Source organism: Dasypus novemcinctus, chromosome 6, assembly GCF_030445035.2.
Source record: "Dasypus novemcinctus isolate mDasNov1 chromosome 6, mDasNov1.1.hap2, whole genome shotgun sequence".
In the NCBI taxonomy this organism is placed as follows: domain Eukaryota; kingdom Metazoa; phylum Chordata; class Mammalia; order Cingulata; family Dasypodidae; genus Dasypus; species Dasypus novemcinctus.
In genome coordinates this window covers 94,024,641-94,043,106 of record NC_080678.1, presented here as the reverse complement: position 1 = coordinate 94,043,106, position 18,466 = coordinate 94,024,641, and positions in this window count along the sequence as shown.

The window sequence follows — 18,466 nt, the reverse complement described above, 5'->3', positions numbered from 1 at the left end:
ATGCAGAAAAAGCATTTGACAAAATACAGCACACTTTCTTGATAAAAACACTCCAAAAGATCAGAATACAAGGAAATTTTTTGAACATGATAAAGAGTATATATGAAAAGCCCACAGCCAACATAGTTTACAATGGAAAAATCCTAAAATCCTTCCTTCTGGTCAGGAACAAGACAAGGATGCCCACTCTCTCCTCTTCTATTTAACATTGTCTTAGAAGTATGTGCTCGAGCACTGAGGCAAGAACCAGATATAAAAGGCATTCAGATTGGAAAGGAAGAATTCAAAATTTCATTATTTGCAGATGACATGATCCTAAACATAGAAAACCCTGAGAGGTCTACAACAAAGCTTCTACAACTCATAAATGAGTTTAGTAAAGTCGCAGGTTATAAGATCAATGCACAAAAATCAGTAGTATTTCTGTACACCAATAATGAGCAAGATCAGGAGGAAATCAAGAAACAAATACCATTCACAATAGTAAATTAAAAAATCAAATACTTAGGAATAAATTTAACTAAAGATGTAAAAAACGTATACACCGAGAACTATGCAAGACTGTTCCAGGAAATCAAAGAAAACCTAAATAAATGGAAGAATATTTCTGTTCATGGATAGGAAGACTGAATATTATTAAGATGTCTATCCTACCAAAACTGATCTACACATTCAATGCAATCCCAATAAAAATCAACACAGCCTTCTTTAAGGAACTAGAAAAACTAACTATGAAATTTATTTGGAAAGGAAAGAGGCCCCAAATAGCCAAAGGCATATTGAAAAAGAAAAATGAAATTGGAGGAATCACACTATCTGACTTCAAAACATACTAGAAAGCTACAGTAGTGAAAACAGCATGGTATTGGCACAAGGAGAGACACACAGACCAATGGAATTGAATTGAAAGTTCTGATCTAGAACTTCATATATATAGCCATATAGTATTCGATAAAGCCACCAAACCCTCTCAACTGGGAGAGAATGGCCTATTCAACAAATGGTGCCTGGAGAATGGATATCTATATGTAGAAGAATGAAAGAGGATTACCATCTCACACCTTATACAAAGATCAACTCAAGATGGATCAAAGACCTAAATATAAGAACCGAGACCATAAAGACCTTGGAAAGCAGTGTAGGGAAACATCTACAAGACCTTTTAATAGGAAATGGATTCATGAATATCACACCAAAAGCATGAGCAGCAAAAGAACAAATAGATAAATGGGACTTCCTCAAAATTAAAGCCTTCTGCACCTCAAAGGAGTTTGTTAAGAAAGTAAAAAGGGAACCTACACAATGGGAGAAAATATTTGGCAACCATATATCCGATAAGAGACTTATAACTTGCATATATAAAGAACTCCTATATCTTAAAAATAAAAAGATAAACAGCCATTTAAAAAATGGGAAAAAGATTTAAACAGACACTTCTCCAAAGAAGAAATACAAATGGCTAAAAACCACATGAAAAAATGCTCCAAATCTTTAGCTATCAGGGAAATGCAAATCAAAACTACAATGAGATACTATCTTACTCCCATAAGATTGGCAGCTGTGAAAAAAACAGAAGAATACAAATGCTGGAGAGGATGTGGAGGAATGGGAACACTCATCCACTGCTGGTGGGAATGCAGAAGCATCCAACCATTCTGGAAGACAGTTTGGTGGTTTCTCAAAAAACTAACCATAGATTTGCCATATGACCCAGCAATTCCATTGCTGGGTATATAGCCAGAATAACTGAAGGCAGGGACACAAACCTATATATGTACACCAATGTTCATAGCAACATTGTTCACTATCGCCAAAAGTTGGAATTGACCCAAATGTCCATCAACAGATGAGTGGATCAATGAAGTGTGGTATATACATACAATGGAATACTACTCGGCTTTAAGAACAAATACACTACAAACACACGTGATAACATGGATGAATTTTGAGAACCTTATGTTGAGTGAAGCAACCCAGGCATTGAAGGACAAATACTACATGATCTCAGTGATATGAAATAAGTAAACCAAGCTGCCTCAGAGAGCTAGAGACTGGATGATAGGCTTAAAGGAAATTGGGAGGTAGAGGAAGGATGTAAGCTGACACCTACATGGGTGAAATCTATGATAAGCTGGAGGTAAGTAATCGTACAAGGAAGGGATAAAATGGGACCATAGGGTTACCTTTGGGTGGGGCTTTGCGGGCTTGAGGGGGGCTAGGGATGGGCGGATGGGTAATATTGCCAAAGAAATTGGGAGGAGGGTGGGGCAACACACGAACATAGGAGATTGTCAGGTGTTGGTTGAGAGTATAATGCTGAGAAAACCTTTTCAAAATATAATTAGGAAAGTTACCTGTTTAAGATACTCAGGGGGGATAATCTGATGCAGGACAGACTCCTAGGGAATATCTGAATGCTCATTTTGCCAGAGTGGGTTATACCATTGGGTAGAGACCCATAAAATGAGAGTGAAGGTAGACCCTCAACTTGGGGAGGACTAATGCCATCAAATAGAGGGAACTGTATCTCTCAAGAGAAATGGTGGCTCCCAGGGCATTAGGGCAGTTGAGCAAGTCAAGCCCTCAACACTGTTGCAAGTATCTCTGAACATGGCTCCTCAAGAAATGAAGATTGACTGTCACTGTGGGCCCCAAGGGGAGGGGGAAATAGATATTGAATAGATGGAACCAAAGTAAATGTGAGGGCAAAAGAAGTGTTTCACAAGAGTACACAAGGATGGATATAAAACATGTAATATTACACCAAAAACATACAGGGGACAACAGACTAATAATGTAAACCATAATGTAAAACATAGGATAACTAAAAAATTTTAAAAACTGTATAGCCTAAAGTATAAACCACAATTTAAACACAAATGTTACCTTGTTTGAAAGCTATTGTCTCAATATCTGTACATCAGTTTCAGTAATATGATATGAATAAGTTAAAAGATTATCTCTGTGGAAGGGAAAAGGTTTTATTATGGATATGTGGGAGTACTGTATATTGTATATATGTATTACTGTGATCTAAGGCTCTTGTGAAGAGAAGCTCAATAATTAGGGGAAAAAAGAAAAGAAAAAGATAGGATGTAGAATTTTTCCCAATCAATATGTATTCTATATCTAACCCTTAAACTCATTGCTATATTCCATTTTACTATTAAGGGAACCTGACATCATGTTGGGCTTCACTTTTCAGGAAGTTTTGGATCACAGAGTGGTTCAACAATGGCAGCAGAGGAATACTGGTATGGGATGTTATTGATAGGGGACATATGGTTGACAGGGAGTTATGCAGGGCATGTGTCCAGGGTGCATGGAAATGTTTGGATATACCAATAGTGGAAACAATTAAAAACAACAGCTGGGGGGGTACTGGGTTCCTGGCTGGGGGGGGGGTGGGCTTTGTCGTGGTCCCTAGGGGAGCAGCGGCAGTCCCCCAGGTGCAATGGCAAGGACCAGGAAGGAATGAGGGTCCAACAGTGACCCCCTGATACTAATGATATGCTTGTGAGCCTACACCTGAAATAAGAACAAGGCCTAGAGCAGCACTGTGCCTAAGAGTTCCCTCCTGACAGCCTCCATGTTACTCAGATGTGGCCAGTCTCGAAGCCAAACTCAGCATGTAACATGTCCCACTCAGCGTGGGATGTGACACCCAGGGACACCAAGTACCAGCTGATGACATAACTAGAAAATGACCCTGAATTAAAGGTTCAATGCAGACCAGCAGTATATCCCTGTCTACATATAATAACAGGAGTTTAAAATGCTGTTTGACCTAAAGTAAGGGGGAAATGGAAAGGACAAATGAGTTTATATGGCTATGAGTCTCTAAAAAAGAGCCTGGAGGTTGTCAGAAGGATTGCCCTTATGCACACCTGAGCAGAGTCTCAGAGACTGATAAAGTTGATACAACCCCAGGTATTGGTTCTTTTGAGGGCTAAAGAGACCCACGGGTTCTATGGTTATGGTAGATGGAGTTCACTGCCATGTCAGTTGGCCCTTCTTTGGAGCTGGTGTTTCTGCATGATGGAGCTGGACTCAGATGGGATCTCTTTTCACAAGCCTTTCATGCTACGTTACTGGAATTGTAGTTGGTGTTGGGGTTTAAGATATATCTAGGGGATTTGAATCTCTGGACTGACAATATGATAGCCAGGCCCTGAGCCTCAACAGACTTCAGCTCCTACACCCTGATTTATTGGACTTACCCCACTCAGCTAACATGGAGTTGAAGAATGTCAACCACCACACCATGGAGCCTAGAGTGCCTACAACTGAAAGCAGGAGAGTTGCATCCAGTATCCATGTGGAATCTAAGCCCCCTCTTGACATAGATGTGGAATGGACACAACCAAGCCAAGATCCACAGGAAGGAGGAATACAGTAAGGATTAGAGTGGACTTAATGATATTCTATTCATGAACTATTTGGTTAGTAATCAAGAAAATGTGGCATTGGTGTGGAAAAAGTGGCCATGGTGGCTGCTGGGTGCAGGGAATGGGAGGAAGAGATGAGATGTGGATGCATTTTTGGGACTTGGAGTTGTCCTGAGTGGTGCTGCAGGGACAATTGCCGGACATTGTATGTCCTCCCATGGCCCACTGGATAGAACGTGGGAGAGTGTGGGCTATGGTGTGGACTACAGGCCATGGGGTGCAGCGATGCCCAGAGATGTACTCACCAGATTCAATGGATGTGTCATGATGATGGGGGAGAGTGTTACTGTGGGGGGAGTGGTGGGGTGGGGGCGGTGGGGGTGAATGGGGACCTCATATTTTTTTAATGTAATATTTTTAAAAAAATGAATAAAAATAAAATTAAAAAAAAGAAATGCTATTAATATTTGCATGTTAATCTTGCATTCCACCTATACTTAGTCAGCCAAAGGGGTGCTGACACAAAATACCAGAAATCAGTTGGTTTTTATAAAAGGTATTTATTTGGGGTAGAAGCTTATAGTTACCAGGCCATAAAGCAGAAGTTACTTCCCTCACCAAAGTCTTTTGCCACATGTTGGAGCAAGATGGCTGCCGACATCTGCCAAGGTTCAGGCTTCCTGGATTCCTTTCTTTCTGGGGCTTGCTCAGAGTTCCTCTCTTCCTGGGGCTTGCTTTTCATTTTCCTCACAGACAAACTCCTCTGTGTGCTTACTTCCCAGGGCTTCAGCTCAAAACATCAGCATGGAAACTCCAACATCAAAACTCCAACTCTCTTCTTTTATATCTTTTATATTTTGGTCCCTGCCCACCGTGGGGTGGGGACTCAATACCATACTGACATGGCCCAATCAAAGCCCTAATCATAATTTAATTAAGTAAATGTGAAACTTCAGACAGACCAGTTTACAAACATAACCCAATATCTATTTTTGGAATTCATAACTATATTAAACTGCTACACCACCACTTTGCTGAACTCATCCATTTATTCTAGTAGCTTTTTTGCTGTTCTTCAGGATTTTCTGGGTATAAGATTATACTATCAGTGAATAATGAATGTTTTACTTCCTTTCCTATTTGGGTTCCTTTTATTTCTTTATCTAACCTAACTGCCCTACCTAGAACTTCTAGTTCAATGCTGAATAACTGTGTTGACAATGGGCATCCTTGTCTTCTTCCTGATCTTAGAGGGAAATCTTTCAACTTTTCCACATTGGGTGCAATGTTGGCCATGAAATTTTATATATATGCCCTTTGTTATGTTGAGGAACTTTCCTTCTATAGCTCTCTTTTGAAGTGTTTTTATCAAGAAAGAATGCCTTTTCTGCATCAATTGAGATGACCATGAGGTTTTTTTCCCCCTTCATTTTGTTAATGTGGTATATTATGTTAATTGATTTCTTATGTTGAACTAACTTTGCATACCAGAAATAAAACCCACTTGATCATGATGTGTAATTCTTTTAATATGCTGTTGGATTCAATTTGCAAGTATTTTGTTTAGAATTTTTGCATCTATGTTCATTGAAGAGATTGCTCTGTAATTTTCTTTTCTTGTATCTTCACCTGGCTTTGGTATTAGGGTGATGTTGGCTTCATAAAATGTACTGGGTAATTTTCCCTCATTTTCAATTTTTTTGGAAGAGTGTAAGCAGAATTGGTATTAATTCTTTTCAAAATGTTTGGTAGAATTCACCTGTGGAACCATCTCGTCCTGGACTTTTCTTTGCTGAAAGGTTTTTAGTGACTTACTCAATTTCTTTACTTTTGATTGTCTTGTTGTGTTCCCATATTTCTTGTAGAGTCAATGTATGTTGTTTGCATATTTCTAGGAATTTGCCCATTTCATCTCAATTGTCTAATTTGTTGGCATATAGATTCTCATAATATGCTCTTATGATTCTTTTTATTTATGTGGGGTCAGTCATAATGTCTCCCATTTCATTCCTGATTTATTTGAACCCTCTTTTTTTTTTTCCTTTGTTAGTGTTGCTGAGAGTTGATTTTATTGATTTCTCAAAGAATAAGCTTTTGGTTTTGTTGGTTTTCACTATTATTTTGTTGTTGTTGTTGTCCTCAGTTTCATTTATTTCTGCTCTAATCTTCATTCTCTCTTTCTTTCTGCTCACTTTGGGATTGGCTTGCTGTTCTTTTTCTAGTTTCTCCAGTTGTCCTTTGACTTAAGCTGTTTCTTCTTTGTAATATAGGCATTTTGGGCTATAATTTCCCTCTCAGCACTGCCTTTGGTGTATCCCATAAGTTTTGATAAGTTGTGTTCTCATATTCATTTACCTCAAAATATTTACTAATTTCTTTTGAAAATTCTTCTTTGAACCACTGATTGTTTAGGAGTATGTTGTTCAGCCTCCATTTATTTGCAAAATTTCCCCTTTCCTACCTATTATTGATTTCCAGCTTCCATTATGATTAGAGAAGGTGCTTTGTGTAATTTAAATCTTCTTAAATTTATTAAGAGCTGTGTTGGGGCCCAACATGTGATCTATCCTGGGCAAAGATCCATGAGCACTTGAAAGAATGTATAACCTGCTGATTTGGGGTGCAACGCACTGTACATATCTGTTAGGTCCAGCTCATTTATCATATTGTTCAAGTGCTCTGTTTCCTTATTGATATTCTCTCTGGTTCTTCCATATATTGATGTGAGTGGTGTGTTAACATCTCCAACTATTATTGTGGAGATGTCTATTTCTCCTTTCAGTTTTGCCAGAGCTTGCCTCATGTATTTGGGGGCATCCTGGTTAGGTGCATAGATATTTATGACTGTTTCTCCTTCCAGGTGGATTGTCCCTTTTATTAATATATAATGACCTGGATCTTATCACTTTTCCTGCTTTAAAGTCTGTTTTCACTAACACCAGTGTAAACAGTTTGATATGGTTATGAATTCCAAAAACAGATATTGGATTATGTTTATAATCTGGTCTGTACTTGGGCATGATTAAGTTATGATTAGGGTGTTGATTGGGCCACATTATTAGGGCACTGAGTGCCCACCCCTTGGTGGGTGGGGACCCACAGATAAAAGGCATGGCAAAGGATGGAGTTGAGGGTTTTTGATGTTGGAGTTTGATGCTGAAGCCTTAAGCTGGAGCCCTGGGAGTAACTTCACAGAGGAAAGAGAAGCAAGCCCTGGGAAGTGAGGACCTGAGCCAGGAGCAGAACACAGAGGAATAGAGATGGCTCCTTAGATATGGTAGAAACCTCAGGTAAAGACATAGCTATTTCCCTGAGAGTCTACAGCTGACATTGTGGAGAGAGGCAAAGCCTAGACAGCCTCATAGTCTATAGTTGACCTTGTGGAGAAAACAGGGGACCTGAGCCCAGAGAGAAGGAAGACCTGGGAAGAGAGGAACCCAGTAAGCCCAAACCCTGACAGATGTTGCCAGCATCTTGCTCCAACACATGGAAATAGACTTTGCTTTATGGTCTAGTAACTGTAAGCTTCAACCCCAAATAAATATCCTTTATAAAAGCCAGCAGATTTCTGGTATTTTGCATCAGCACCCCTTTGGCTGACTAATACAGAATTTGGTACCAAGGAGTGGGGAAGTGCTTTTGCAATTACTATAATGCTGGAACAGTTTTATAAATGGGTATTTTTTGGAGGAATTGAGAGATGCTTGGAAGAAAAGACCTACAGTGCTTTGAAGAGATTGTTGATATCAATATGGATGCTGAAGAGACTTTTTATGATGCCTTAGAAGTAAATGATGAAACTATTATTAGAAACTGGAGGAAAGGTGCGGTCACCCCTCGGGCTGAAGTGTGGTTTGCTGGCCTGGCAGGGGAGCAGCCGCGGTAGGCCTAATTCCGCTGCCCCCATAATAGGGTGGTTGGTCGGGCCCACCGCCACCCCTGAAGGAAGCTCGGCATGGGCGCAGAGTGCCCTCGGGTCTCCCCTTCTCGGCAGCCATGCTTCCGTGGCCACCCCTCCTCCCAGATGGCGCCATCCGATGCCTTGTGGGGCGGCACCCTTCTTCTTCCTTCTCCCTGCGCAGGCGCAGGGCAGAAAATTCCAGTCTGCCCTTTTCCCCTCCCCCGACAGCAGCAACAGCCAGGCGTGGGCGGGAAACTCAAGTCTGCCCTCCACCCCAGCAACAGCAGCCACCAATCCCTAAACCCTGCCCCTTCCCCCAGCAACAGCGACAGCCAATCCCTAACCACCACCCCTCCCCCGTCCAGTACCGCCCACTGACCTTTCGCTGGCAACCAATCAGAACAGGGCGTGGCTTCGACCAATCAGCCTTCCCCAGCCCCTATAAAACTGTTGCCTCTCCCTCAGTAAAGTGGACTTGCGTGTTTACCTTGTCTCCGCGGTAGTTCTTCTGCCGTGCGCCCTCCAGTCCTGAGAGCCCCCAACAAGGGCCTGGCCTCCCTTGTCCCCAGTTCATCGCCTGCTTCTCCGGGTGACCCCTTCGTCGCCGGCTTCGCCGGGCGACCCCTTCGTCGCCGGCTTCACCGGGCGACTCCGTCAGCCGAACCGCGCAACCCCTTGTGAGACCGATCCCTCGTCTGCTGCCGGACCGATCCCTCGTCCCAGGTGGGACCGACCCCTCGTCCCAAGCGGGACCGACCCCTCGTCCAGAGCTGGACCGACCCCTCGTCCGCAGCCAGACCCCACCTCTACCGACCGAGCAAGCCACCCCAGAAAGGCAATCCATGTTTTAAAGTTGCAAAGAACTTAGCAAGACTAACTCCTGGTGTTTTATGGAAGGCAGAATTTGAAAATGGCAAGCTTGGGCATTTAGTTGAAGAAATTTTCAAAGTAAATCTGGATATGCAGCTTGGCTTCTGCTTGCAGTTTATAGCAAAATGCTAGATGAAAGAGATATACTGAGGCCTGAACTGTCAGGCACAAAGAAAACAGAAACTAATTCTGGAAATTCCAAGCCCCTGGAAATCAAGCTCCCAGAAGAAAGTGCCCCATTGGAGGATTTAACTAAACTTGGAACTCATAAATCAGGATTGAAGATGCAGTTATCTCAGAAAGACTTGTGGAAAGTCTTACTATCTTATGGCTTGGACCTCTGCTTCTTGCATGCTAAACCAACATTTATTTCATAAATATCCTTTATAAAAGCCAGCAGATTTCTGGTATTTTGGATCAGCACCCCTTTGGCTGACTAATACAACCAGTATAGCTACTCCTGCCCTCTTTTGGTTATTTGTGTGAAATATCTTTTCCAACCTTCATGTTCAGCCTCTTTGCATTTCTGGGCCACAGGTGAGTCTCCTGCAGGCAGCATAGGGATGGTTCATATTTTCTAATCTATTCTGTCAGCCTATGTCTTTTTTTTTTTTTAGTTTTTAAAAAAAGATTTATTTATTTTTTTATTTAATCCCCCCCCCAGTTGTCTGTTCTCTGTGTCTATTTGCTGCATCTTGTTTCTTTTGTCCACTTCTGTTGTCATCAGCGGCACGGGAAGTGTGGGTGGTGCCATTCCTGAGCAGGCTGCACTTTCTGTTGAACTGGGTGGCTCTCCTTATGGGGCGCACTCCTTGCGCGTGGGGCTCCCCTATGTGGGGGATACCCCTGCGTGGCAGGGCACTCCTTGAGCGTATCAGCACTGCGCATGGGCCAGCTCCACACGGGTCAAGGAGGCCCGGGGTTTGAACCGCGGACCTCCCATGTGGTAGACGGACGCCTTAACCACTGGGCCAAGTCCATTTCCCTGCCTATGTCTTTTGATTGAGGATTTTAACCCATTGACATTCAATGTTATTATTGTAAAGGCATTCCTTACTCCAATCAATTTAACCTTTGGATTTCATATCTCATATCTTATTTTTGTCCATCTTTTTGTCTTTTTCTTTACCCTTCCTGAGAGTCTTCACTTGCACACTCTCCTCCATGCCTTGCTCTCTTTTCTTTTTTTCTTTTCCTTTCTTTTCTTTTCTTACTACAGAATTCCCTTTGTTTCCTGCAGAGCTGGATTCTTGTTTATGAACTGTCTTAGTTTCTGTTATCTGTGAGTATTTAAAACTCACCATTATATTTTAAGAACAGTTTTTTTTGGGTAAAGAATTCTTTCCTGGCACTATTTCTCTTTTGGTACTTTAATTATGTCAAACCACAGCTTTCTCACTTCCATGGTTTCTGAAGAGAAATCCACACTAAGTTTTATTGGACAAGTCTTATATGTGATGCTTTGTTTTCCACCTGCTGCTTTCAAAATTTTCTCTTCATCTTTGGCATTTAGCACTATGAATATTTTGTGTCTTGGGGTAAGTTTATTTGGGTTTATTCTAACTGGAGTATGCTGTGCTTCCTGGACGTGTATATTCATATTTTACATGAACATTGGGAAATTTGGGGCCATTATATCCTCAAATACCCCTTTTCCCCCTTTTAACTTCTCTCCTCCTTCTGAAACTCCTATAACATGTATATTGGCTTGCTTTGTCCTGTCATTCAACTCCCTGAGACCCTGCCCAATTTTTTCCATTCTTTTCTTTCTCAGTTCTTCTCTCTTTTCAATTTGTTGTTCTTTCTTTCATGTTGCTGATCTTTTCTTCCATGATTTCAAATCTGCTGTTGTGTGCTCCTATTGCACTTTTAGTCTCACTTATTCCATCTTTTATTTACATAAGCTGGTATTTTTCTATCCAAGATTTCAAATTTTTCTTTGTGCTCACCCAGTATTTCTTTTTAAAATCAATTATATTGATACATATTAATGAAATATAAATCCATCAAAAATGTATAATCAATGACATTTGGTATAATCACATAGATGTGCACCCATCACCCCAATCATTTCTAGACATTTTCATTATTCCAATAATAATAATAATAAAACATAATTCATCACCTCTCACTCTTTCTATGCTTTCCCTGCTATACATAGCTGATTTTCTGTTCCCTTTTCTCTAGCATATTTGTATTTATATTTTGTAAAAATAGAGTAATATATGCATATCACCCATATTCATATTTTACATGAGGTTCCACTATTTTATACAGACCCATGTTACAGTTTTCAGCTTTCCTTCTAGTAATATACATGACCTTAGACTTTCCCCTTCAACCACTGTCGTACTCTTATAATAGACTGCTAATTACAAACACTATTTCAATTCATTTCCAAAGATTTACAAACAACTTTTATACCAATTCTGCGCAGATTAACCCTCAACTTTCCATTCTCTATTCCCATTCCACATTCTGGTGATCTGTATTCTAATTATTAACTCCATGAGTTTACACAATATATTTAGTTCATAATAGCACAATCATACAGTATCTTTCCTTTGGTGGTTGTCTTGCTAAACTCAATGCCTCCATTATATCCAACAAGAAATCTTCACTTAATGCTACTGAGACTCCCTTGTATGTGACATGTTGCTTTTCTCTTGCAGCTTCCAAAATTCTCTATCTTTGGCATTCAGCAGTCTAGTTATAATATGCCGTGGCATGGGTCTATTTAGGTTTATCCTGTTTGAAGTTGTTTGGGCATCTTGGGTGTGTATATGCATGTCCTTCATTAAATTTGGGAAGATTTCAGCTATTATTTCCTTGAATATTCATTCCCTCTGCCCCCTTTTTTCTTCTCCTTATAGGACTCCCACAATGCATATATTGGTACATTTGATGGCCAAGATGATGCTGGGACAGTTTATCATATCAGAGAGTAAGTTAGCCATCAAGGACTACTAGGGTCATGTCAACTGGAAGAGACTCCCATTGGCTGCAGATGTGATAATATGAGCATCAGTAATGCAAATACAATGGAAACACATCAAATATATTTAAATCCATGGGTTCATAATAGTTAAAAATGAATGTCTTTGGAGTATCATTATTCTGAAAACTGATAAAAGGAAAGAATCAAGCATTTTCTTCCTTATATGGAACTGGGTAACCAAACAGCAAATGAAAGGAAGTTTCTCTTTAAAGTATTCTAGCTAATAAATAAAGAGAAATGACTGAAAAGAATATCACTTCATATTCTTAACAAATTAATGGATCTGGGCATTGAGCATCAGTGGCTGCTAAGATCACAAAAACAGACTAGATATTATGTGTCATCTAATGAAAAAAACATACATTACCTATTAAGCAGTCTTGAAAAAAATGAAACTTAAATCCAGTCAAATTTCTAGATGTATTATCCAATATGGTAGCTACAAGCACATGACCATTTAAATTTAATTAATTAAAATTCAATAAAATGAAAGAAAGTTAAATAGTTTGTTCTTCAGTCTCACTAACCAAATTTAAAGTATTAAATAGCCATAAATATCCACTGACTTCCCTATTGGACAGCTCAGATATAGACTATTTCCAGCAGCACAGAAAGTTCCATTGGTTTTGTTTTGTTCCAAACCTCTCTCTCTTCCTAAAGAAGTAACCATTCTCCATTCTCCTGCAATCAGTTCTTTCTTCTCTTTATAATTTAATCCTCTAAGTGTCTTCCCTAAATACCATAGCTTAGTTTTTCCTGATATTTATTTTTGTTTTTTTTTCTACATTTTTAAACATTGCCTATTCCTTTTCTGTTTGTAGACTCCATCTGTTTTACTATTTTTTAAACATTTTTTGAAGTACATTATTCTTACATGAACATAAACAATAAATGTATAGTAAAAGTTGTGAATTTAAAAAACAAGCATATATATCATCATGTAAGGTTCCCATACATCTCCCTACCACCAACAGCTAGCATTGTTGTAAAGCATTTTTTTACAAACTATGAAAGAGCATCGTCAAAATATTACTACTAACTATAGCCTATATCTTACATTTGGTGTATATTTCCCCCAACCTACCTAACTATCGACAACCTATATTAGTATTATATCTTTGTTATCATTTGTGAGAAAATATTCTCATATTTGTCCTGTTAGCCAATGTCTACCTTTCACCACTGGATTCCTGTGTTATACATTCCCATGCCCTGTAAAATTCATTCAAAGTGTATGACCAGTAGCTCTCAGTTTTATCACAAAGTTGTGCTGTCATCAACTCAGTCAACTTTAGAATGTTTTCGTTAATCCAAAAGGAAAAGTTTGATACCTCCTCACCTCCTCCATTCTTGTCCTATAAAATTAAAACAACAGCCTCTTTTCATTGCTACAAAATATTACTTTACTGTTAACCATTGTTCACAAGCTACACCAGATATAATCTTCCTGTGTCTCACTATATTCTTAGCACTTTATAAAAGAGGAACATTCTTATATTTATACTATTAACCAAAATCTTCATCCACCACCAAAATCACTATCTACATACTTTTTACATCCCTTTATCTACAGTCCTCTGTCCCATCTCTGCAAATTTTTCCTTACATTTATTTTTTAACAATCCAAGTATTTGATATGTAGAGTTTCTCATATTCTGCATATTGTGGATTGCATCCTCATGTGTCCTTTATCACGCTATGTCTCTTCTGTATTTCCTGTAAATTGTTACAAAGCAATATCAATAGAACTTTCTGTGATGACAGAAATGTTCTATATCTGTCCAATAGGGAAGCCATTGGATACTTGTGGCCATTGTATACTTTAAATGTGGCCATTGGATACTTTAAATGTGGCTAGTGAGATTGAAAAACTAAATGTTTAATTTTAAAAAATTACTGAATTTTAGTTAACTAAACTTAAATAGCCATGTGATTGTAGGTACCATATTGGACAGAACATATAGAAATTTGGTTGGATTTAGGTTGGATATTTATTTTTTATTTTTTGGCAAAACTGTTTCATAGGCCTTGGAGAGTTTTTCTTTAGAAAGCACATAACATTTGGGGCTCAGAGTTGTCCTAAATGATATTGCAGGGACAGATGCTGGACATTATGTATCCTACCATAACCCACTGAATGTACTGAGGGAGAGTGAAAACTATAATGTAAATTATTATCCATGTGGTGCAGCAGTGCTTCAAAATATATTCACCAAATGCAATGAATGTGCTACAATGATGAAAGAGGTTGTTGATGTGGGAGGAGTGGGCAGGGGTATATGGGAACCTGTTATATATTTCAAAGTAACATTTTTTGTGATCTATATATCTTCAAAAACATACAATTAAGAAAATGATGGGGTTGGGGGTGGGGAGTGGGGTATATGGGAACCTTTTATGTTTTTTAATGTAATGTTTTGTGTGATCTGTTCGCTTAAATAAGATAATTTAAAAATTAAATTAAATTAAAAAAAGCACGAAATATCTAGCCTGTTTTTGTGGTGTTAGTAGCCATTGATGCTCAATGCGTAACTCTATTGATTTATTAAGGATGTAAAGTGGTGATATTCTATTAAATCATTTATCTTTATTATTTAATAATATATAGTAATAAATTATTCAGTTAGCTAGTTATTTATTATTTGTTATTTTCTTTAAATAAAGAGAAATGTCCTTTCATTTGCTATTTGGTGACCTGGTTCCATATAAACAGGAGAAATGTTTAATTCTTTCATCAGTTTTCAGAAACAATGATCCCCCAAATGACAAATTTTTAAAAGTATCATTATGAACTCATGGATTTAAATGTATTTAGTGCATTTCATTCCATTGTGCTTGCTGTCCTTACTGATGCTCATATTATCCCATCTGTGGCCAATGGAGTCTCTTCCAGTTAACATGACCCTAGTAGTCCTTGATGGCTTCCTTGCTCTCTGATATCAGTTGTCCCAGCATTATCTTGGGTATTTCTGACCCCAGGCTTGGAATTAGCCATAAGAAGAGACCGGATTCCTTTCAGAAGAAATTAAATTTCAAGATCACCATGTATGTATTAGGGTGCTTATTGCTATAGGTTGGTCATTGTTTTAGACTTTCTCACTGGCCAGAGTTAGGAGTATTCATATAGATATTCCCAATTCTTTCAGGACTACAGGGTTTTTACTTAAATCCTTTTATCTTGCACCTGTAGCTCTTTTTATTCCACTGAAGAATTATTCCCTGGTTGAATCTGAAAGTGATGAAATTAGGAAATTACATAATTGCTCATTTGCTTCATCCCCATATGAAAACAATGTCAGAAAGCATTGCACATGCTACTATCAATATGATTACTAACAACAGATACTTTTTTTTCTCATATGCCCTCCCATTTTTAAGTAGCTATACTGTATCTACATGATCAGAGTGTATGGTGTTTACAGTCTACATTCTTTCCCCTATGACTCCCTTAGCCTTAGTTCTGTAAGTAAATATATGCTTGTGCTCTTCATCAGGCCTTATGTGCATACTGGTAATTTTTGCTATCTGAAACCTGTTCTTCAGTAGATGTCTACAAAGAGCTAATAGAAACACTCTTCTATATGTTCTAACTTACTCATAAGAGTTTGCAGCCTTTTTATTTGAAAGTCATTGTTGACAAAAATTCTGATGACAACAATTTGATTTACTTTCTCTTGTAAGTGATTTGGTCTTTTAACTGGAATACTCAAAGGATTTTTTCTCTAAAAATAATTCTGGTATAATATGTCTTGGTTTGGTCATTCTGGGTTGATTTATCCTTTCAATATCTACTTTCAGATTTTCATTATAAGCAAGTTTTGTTGAATTATTATTTTAGCAAGCTTTAGTATTGAGCTGTTCTTTTCTTTTGGGGTGGTCTCATATGTGTGTGTGTGTGTATAGACATACACACATCTCTATCTCTCTATCTATCTATCTATCTATCTATCTATCTATCTATCTATCTATCTATGTTGAATCTATATCCTTATCTTCAGTAGTTTTTTCTTTCTCTCAAATCATTTTTAATTTTTAAAATTTATTCCTTTTGGTCTTCTATTTCTCTCAAAGCATTTTGTTTGTTTGTTTTTTTCATTCTTGTGTGAATTTTTGTTTAGTCTTCATTTCTGAAAGTATTTTTGCTTTTAGTTTTAATTCTTTTATGAAATCTCTCATTTCATTTCTACTTTGTTTCTAATGTACTATCTTGTATCTTTTTTAAAATAACTTCAGCTCATTTAAAAATAGTAAGTTAAAATTTTCTTTTGTTTTAAAACACATCTTTCTGATATGCATTCATTGTCTATAGGGAAGTTATTCTGTTCCTGATTCTCTTTTTTTCTCATAATAATTTTTAAATGAAATTTGTCCTTAGTACTTTCCCTTTGCTCGTTTTTATGTAAAGTTAGCTTTTCTGAGCTCTTAGTAGGAGCTATGGTTCTGGATAACTTTTTTAACTTTAAGGCCTAGAACTTCTTCTGTATTTGTGAAGTGTTCAAAGTTATGATGACTTAATTTTAGATCTCTTTGCTCTGTTATGCCTCTCCTAGTTATGCTTCTCCTAGTTTTATCTGGAACTTGTTTCTTATGTGTGTATGTGTGTGTTTGTATTTTGGGGTGTTTTCTATTTCTTTTCTGTGCTACTCAGTTTGGATTTTATCCAAGCAGATTCATCTCTTCATTGGGATTTACCTTGGAAGGGAGCATTGTTGTTTAGTTTTGAGGGTCCAGAGGGTCACACTGCTGCAGTTCCTTCAGATTCTCTCATCCACACTACTGCAGTCTTCTCTCTTTTTTTTAAAAGATTTATTTATTTATTTATTTATTTCTCTCCCCTCCCCCTCCACCCCAGCTGTCTGTTCTCTGTGTCTACTTGCTGTGTCCTCTTTGTCCGCTTCTGCTGTTGTCAGCGGCATGGGAATCTGTGTTTCTTTTTGTTGCATCATCTTGCTGCGTCAGCTCTCCGTGTGTGTGGCACCATTCCTGGGCAGGCTGCACATTCTTTTGTGCTGGGCGACTCTCCTTATGGGGCGCACTCTTTGCACATGGGGCTCCCCTATGTGGGGGACACCCCTGCGTGGCAGGGCACTCCTTGCGTGCATCAGCGCTGCACATGGACCAACTCCACACAGGTCAAGGAGGCCCGGGGTTTGAACCACGGACCTCCTATGTAGTAGACAGATGCCCTAACCACTGGGCCAAGTTCACCGCCCAGATTCTCTTATACTCATCCAGTGGTGGAATACACAAAACTCCTCCCAGATTTTGCTGATGTCTTCAAATTAGGCTCCAAGCTTTCCAATGAATTCCTTTTGGCTATTTTGGATTTTTTAATCCCATCACATATCTTGTTGCTTCCCTCCCTGAATAGATGCTGATACTGAACAGGTTTTGTAGCTGTTGTTGACTTTTACCCTCTTGATACTTTGGGGTTTGTAGAGATATCTAGCTTTGTTGAAGATGTGACCCATAACTTTGATTTGGCTTTCCTACTTATTCTGTTTTTATAGGGGAATGCTAGGAAATTTAAAAGATATACTGCCACAGTCTTCCCTGAATCTCTGAGATTTAAAAAAAATTTTTTTCTTATAAATTAGTAAACATGTCTAATAGAGTACATGGACAGTGCCATGCAAAGGAGGACAGACCAATATGCCAGGCCCTTGATTATTGATGGTTGTACTTAAGAATCTTGTTCTTGTGAAATTGAAACTTAGTCAAGTGTTATATATTGCTTAAAAGCTACCTACAAAGCCTCCTTGTTGCTCAAATGTGGCCCCTCTTTAAGTCAAACTCGGCATATAAACTCACTACCTTCCCCCTGGCATGGGGCATGACTCTGAGGCTGTGTCTCCCTGGCACCAAGGAATTATTATCAAACACCAACTAGCAATGCATTTGGAAAAAGACCCTGACCAAAAAGGGGAAATACTAAATACAAATGAACTTTTATGGCTAAGAGATTTTGAAGTGAGTCAGCTAGTCATTTCAGAGGTTACACTTATGCATGTCTCAGGGGTATTGGAGTTGGACTCATTTATAATTTTCCTACACATTGTTCTTCTGTCCCTTTTATGTGAACCTATAATTAGCATTATACCCATTAAATATTATGCTCCAATACTTTGGAGGGATAGGTTATCACATATTCCAGGGTAAGGCCCACTGAAAGGGTGCTGAATCCCTGAGATTGTCTGACTGGCCTATATTGTCTAGATGTCTCTAGAACCCTCAGGAGCACCACTTCTTGAGGCACTGTTTACTGCAGCAGTCAGTGAGATCCTTCTGAGATGTGCATAAATGTAACCT